Below are 6,000 nucleotides of genomic sequence, written 5' to 3'. Positions count from 1 at the left end.
GGGTTTGTTATGACCCAAGTGCAGAACCCGGCACTTGGCCTTGTTGAACTTCATACCATTGGCCTCACCCCATCAGTCCAGCCTGTCCAGATCCCTCTGTAATGTCGTTACGCCTGTAATGCCTGTAACCTCAAGCAGATCAACACTCCCAGATAACTTGGTGGTGTCTGCAAACTTACTGAGGGTGCTCTTGATCACCTCGTCCAGATCATTGACAAAGATATTAAAGAGAACTGGCCCCAGTACCAAGCTCTGGGGAACACCACTTGTGACTGGCTGCCAACTGGATTTAATTCTTTTCACCACCACTCTCTGGGCCTGGCCCTCCAGCCAGTCTTTTACCCAGTGAAGAGTACTCATGTCCAAGCCATTTGAAAATGTTCCCAGCAGGTGTCTTTTTTTGCATTCCTTGATGCCTCCTGCCATTGGTGATAATGTACATTCAGCTGGTGTGATTGATTATTCATGTGCTGCAGTGGTGATGCTCTCTGAAGCACTCAGTTACGCCTGCAGAAGTGTGATGGAAAAGGAACTCTGTTGCCTGACTATGAACAATGCACTGTGGTCTTTTTTGTCTGCTTTGTGCTTTCCACTGCCTGAACATGTCCACAAAGTCTCTTCTGCTACCTGAATGGTGTAGAAGAATTAGAAGTAGGCCATAAAGATCCATACAGTTAGTGTTACAATTGCTGTAAAATAAGAGTTCCCCTCTTATTTGACCTAGAGAATCTTTGTTAGTTCATTCTACAGTACGGTAAAAGAGCTTGAACATATTTAAAGAGCTGTTTTTTCCTCCTTTTTTTGATATTTGTTTTCTTTTTTGTTTTTGAGTGTAATGCTTATTAAAAAATGCAAAGATTGTTTTGTTGCTGCTTCAGTGCAGCTCTCAGTGTCTTATCAGTTTCATATTTGGTCTAGATACAGCCTTAATAAAGTAGCAGTTAAATGCAGAGTATTGCTCTAACTGAATAAACTAAATGGGGGAGAAAATGCACTCTCAGCACCTTGCTGCTGCCTATGGAGTACATCCAAATTGAACTGGGCTGCCTGGCACAGGGCTCTGCAGCAGCAGGGTACCTGTGCTACAACAGCCATCCACTGGTCCTCATTTCTTGCACACAGACTAAACTTGACGGGAAAGAATAAGAAGCACATCTCAAAGTTTTCTTTGTCCTACTAAAATAAATCATGTCTCTCACATGACTTGACTTAACTAACTTACTGCCTCTTGCAGTCTTGAAGCTTTAACTATAAAGTGCATCTTTGGGGGAAAAAAAAAGTTGTTTTCCCAGAGCCTGTGTGCTAATTTGTGGGGCCCTGACTTAGAGATTTGGGATGTGTGAGATGTTGCGAATAGATTTTCCTGCTCCTAAGGAGTTCTGCTTTCAAAAATGCTAGATTGCTTTGCCAGTGACTCAAAACTCTAGAGCATGACACACGTCATTATGAGATCCTCTATGGTAGATTTGTCAAGTCATATTACTGTAAAAATATTTAAACAAGACCATTTTCTAGTCCAAACAATGACACCGTGGTTTCATTGAATGATTTTTAAGCCTGTGTCATTATCATAGTCATAAACTGCCTGGATATATTTTGAAACAGAACCCTTTGAAATAAACACTAAATTCAATTTGGAAAATGATGCAGTTTGAAATGAAGTGATTTTATTATTTTTTAAATTGGATCCTGTAATCATTAACCTCTCTGTGGCTGGGAAAGAAATACAGATAAATGTGTCAGTCACTATTATTTGCACTAAGGTGACATAAACTTACACGTTTTAATTTTGTCTTTCATGGATTTCAGCAGTGGAATTCAAATGTGCACTTTGTTCTGTTCTTTGAACAGAGCACAGTACTGACCTGGGGTATAGTCGGTTTGAAAAGTTATATATATATATATAAATATAAAACAACAAATTATGTCCTATCAAAAGGGCAAATGCATTTGACAAAAGGTCTGCAAATGTACTATTGGTATAGTTCTGTGTTCCTGAAGTCTGAATTTTATTTCTGTTTCTTTAAATTACATCAGTATTTTTCTGAAGGTATGAAACAGAAAACCTATACATAGAAAAACAGAACATGACAGAAGTTTTGTTTCTTTAACACATTTGCAATAAAAAATACGTAAGATCTGTACAACAGATTATTCAGCCTGCAGTGATAAGCTGCTGGTTGTTACTGGTGCAATGGTCCCTACAAATGCTGCCAAGTGTCATCCCTCAAAACCAACATACTGAAAGATTAAAGCCTTGTGATAGTGTCATAACTAATCATTACCCTATCGTGACAAGTAAGAGAGACAAATCTGTTCCTTGCCAAATCCCAGTCCTGTCTGTCTGCTGGTTATTGTACCAGCTTCTAGAGCACCACTGACAGTTCCTTCTCATCTTTCTTACCCACTACCCACTTCCCCTCCTTACTCCAGGTGGGTGTTCCACACTAGAGGGTATGTTCATGGTGCTCTTTGCCAATGATAACTTGGTAAGTGGTTTCCTCTGGAGTGATGCAAAAGACATATGGTAGTGTCCTCCTGCTTCACTGGGAGCTGTGATGGTGCAAGTCAGAATATTCCCTTTGTGCTGAGTGTCCAAGATAGAAGAGGTGGAAGCTGTACTCCTGAAAATGGTCAGCCACAGCACAATACTGGACAAAAGTGGGTTGAGCACAACAGACAATGCTTACAACTGTAAATTAAAAAGTAATTTCCAATGCCTTGTTCTATTGACAGTAACAAGGAGATGTTTGGTCACCACAGGTATAGTTTTCTGCCACTTGCTGCCAGATGTTTCATTTTGGTGGCTTGGCCCCTATGAGTTTCCACTGTTTTCTGGAGGTTAGCTTGAATCACGAACATAGGCTGTTCCTCCTCTGGTTTCTACCTGATGAAAGTTCCTTCTGGATAACTGTAGCAAAGCAATTTCCCTACAGAGAGATCAGGAATGGACAAGTGAAGGGTGAGAGCAGGCATCAGTCCCCTGGGGCAAGGTCCTGGGGAAAAGAAGGCCCAGCAGCATCAGCCATGGTAAAGGAGCTCTGGGCTTCAGGGATTCTTTGATGAGAACATCGACTCAGTAGGGTTAGCACGCAAGCTTGCACTCAACACCCCCCATCCTGCAAGGTGTGGGTGTGGAATAATTCTTGAGAGACATCGATGTGGGGGGGAGGATGTTTTTTTGTTGTGTGCTTCATGCACCAAGGATCTGTGTAAAAGCTTGTAGTTGCAAAACAACAAGCCATTCTAATTTCATTTCTAGCCTGTGGAATTTGGAACAGATGATAGATTAAATTTAACAATTAAAATCAACAGTTGATAATGACTGTGAAATCTTAGTGTGACTTAGATTAGCTTAACAATATAAAAATGCCTGCAAGATGAAACCTCCACATTCTTATGGAGATTTGTCATTTTTGTGATCTGGGCTGTATGAGCTTTCTAAAAATATAGTGTGAATATAAGAAAGCAGTGTCTTGACCTTTTTTAAAGCAATAAAGTCTCGTCCCTCTTTCTCAGAGAGTTTTTATGGAAAACAATGAGCTCATCCTATTTTATGTTCTGCAGACTGTGCGGCACTTTCAGGGAAGCCATCTTGGAAAGAATAGGTGCAGGTTTAAAAGCTATGGCTGAAGTGGGATGCAGACAGAAGACTGTTTCCACCTCCCATTAGATGCAGAGCCTGTCCTATGACTGAACAGACAATGAGAGTCACTGTCTCCCAAGGAGTATCTACATGAGCCAATGATCAGGTGAAGACACTCAATATCACACTGATTTATTTTCTTTCCAGTTTATGAAATTCACTTGCTGTGTGACATTGAACAGATCTTCCAGCTGCTGCTTCCCATGAATTAAATGCAGATGATCATTTTTTCACCTTGAAAAAATGCTTTGAAATCAGAGGACACTAAAAATCCTGGAATTTATCTTAGAAATTAAAGGTGACCTGTTCTGCCCAGAAAGGGTACAGCAGAAGTAGGTCTTCACTTTTCCCTTTGTTTAACTTTAGTAACACTTTATAATAGAGTTCTGAGGACTTCCCTTCTTTTTGTTTCCCAGATTTTGACCCCTTTGATTCTGCTCACTCCCCCAGACCTATTTTTGAAGCTTCTGGCATAGAAGCTGCATGGCATCACAGTTTAGAATCAAAACAAGAAAGCTACAAAAACCCCCAGTATCACCATTTTCCAAATGCACACAATAATGCTTGTACCCCATTGCCTTCTCTCCAACGGGAGATAAATGAGGATAAGTCCCACCCTTTCTGCAAGTGGCACAGGTGGACACTTTTTAAGGGTAACACTGGCTTTTTTCTGCTTTATGAGTTGGGAAATGTTACTGCAGTATTCTCAGTCTGTATCTGTGAGCTGAGGAATGGCTAAATATTACCCTGCAGCAGACATGTCTTCCTCTGGTTCTTGGGACTCATTTACAATGCTCCACTGGTGGGCAAGAATAGCAACGGAGCGAGGCAGAGGTGGGGAGCAGAGCTGAACCCCAAACCCAGCTCTGAGGCATGCAGCCAGTCTGTTAGTCAGGGGCTGTAGCAGGGCAGTAACATCAGCCTGTGTGATAATGACGGAAAGCACTCTCTCTGGCCTGCAAGCAGAAAATACCACGTGACCACCCATCATGGGAGCTTAGGCGTGCTACAACTTTTTTTCTCAGAGGAGGATTCCCTAGTCAGCCATGGCCACTCTCTGTGGTCCCAACACTTGTAAGATGGGATTTCCTTGTTGCAAAATAGAGAGATGGCTCTACACTCTCCTCTTGCTCCTTGATTTCTGCAGGAGGTGCAAACTGCGGCAGAGTAGGTGGTGCTGGCAGTTCCTTATGGCAGGAGTGACATTAACACCTCTCCTTCCCTTCTGCTCTCATTGATGCAGATGACCAGGTGCAGATGGCTGCCCCCTTGACTGCTGTCCACAGCAGTGAATCCAGCCCACAGGAAGAACAAGACCGGTGTTTCCCCCACTCAGTGATTTACCTGCTCCAAAGAGAGGTGGCAAGGGGTCTGGCAGCTGATTTGAAACTTCAGCAGCTGCTGGTAAAGATCTATGTGTGTCCCATGGAAAAAATTCCCAGTGGATATCATGATATCTTAGGATCTGTCAGATCTTACATGTGTAGAATCAGTAGAGATAAGTAAACAGAACTCCTCCATACTTCGCAAGCAGGCTGAGGTAGCTGTAATGAAGCTTGCATCGCTCTTACACAAACTGCCTGTATTGTGAGTGGAAAGTCATCATAGTGCTTCCAACAGGGAGACAGGGCACGTTAAACCACATCAGACCTGATGTCTTTCTAGTTTAGGTGTTTGCCGCTGTGCTGATTCCACGAATCACAAGAACCCCAGAAGAAGTATCTGCGGAACCAGCTGTCTTACAGAAGTGGTGCTACCTGGCTCAGAGGAAGATGGGCCTGGGACTTAGCATTCCTTCAATTAATGAGGATACCATTGGCATTTTTTATATCTGCACCGGTGTGTTACAGCACAGAGATAAAAACACATTTAAATTTAAAAGATGCATAACAAAGAAGTTACTTCCCTTTGCACAGCAGTGAGATTGTTAGTGCAACATCTTTTTTTCAACTCTTCTACAATAATAGATTTGTTATTTCCCATACTTCAGTCAGTGCCTAGTTGTTTTTGATGTGAATGGATGATCTGCAAAGAGGTGTAAAATCCATAAAGAATAAGCCTGGAAGCACATGATAATTTCACAACAGAGAACTCACGGCCGTTATATCTTTCAGTATTCCTGTTGCCTTTCTGTTTCCTGCCTTGTCTAAATCTGAACACCGTATTTTTCTTTTCCTCCTCTGCTACCCAATCCTTTTCCACTTCCCTCCGCACTCCCGTAATGGTGCTCAGAGTCATTCAGTTACCTTTTTCACAAACAATTCTAGTATCAGTGTCTTTTCAGAGAAAATAAAAACAAAACCCCCCAGACCAACCAAACAAAAAAACCCAACACAACCCTCCCCCACCAAAAA

The sequence above is a fragment of the Rissa tridactyla genome, chromosome Z (assembly GCF_028500815.1).
Source record: "Rissa tridactyla isolate bRisTri1 chromosome Z, bRisTri1.patW.cur.20221130, whole genome shotgun sequence".
Lineage (NCBI taxonomy): Eukaryota > Metazoa > Chordata > Aves > Charadriiformes > Laridae > Rissa > Rissa tridactyla.
The sequence above is the reverse complement of the archived record's forward strand: the minus strand, read 5'-3'. Positions refer to the sequence as shown.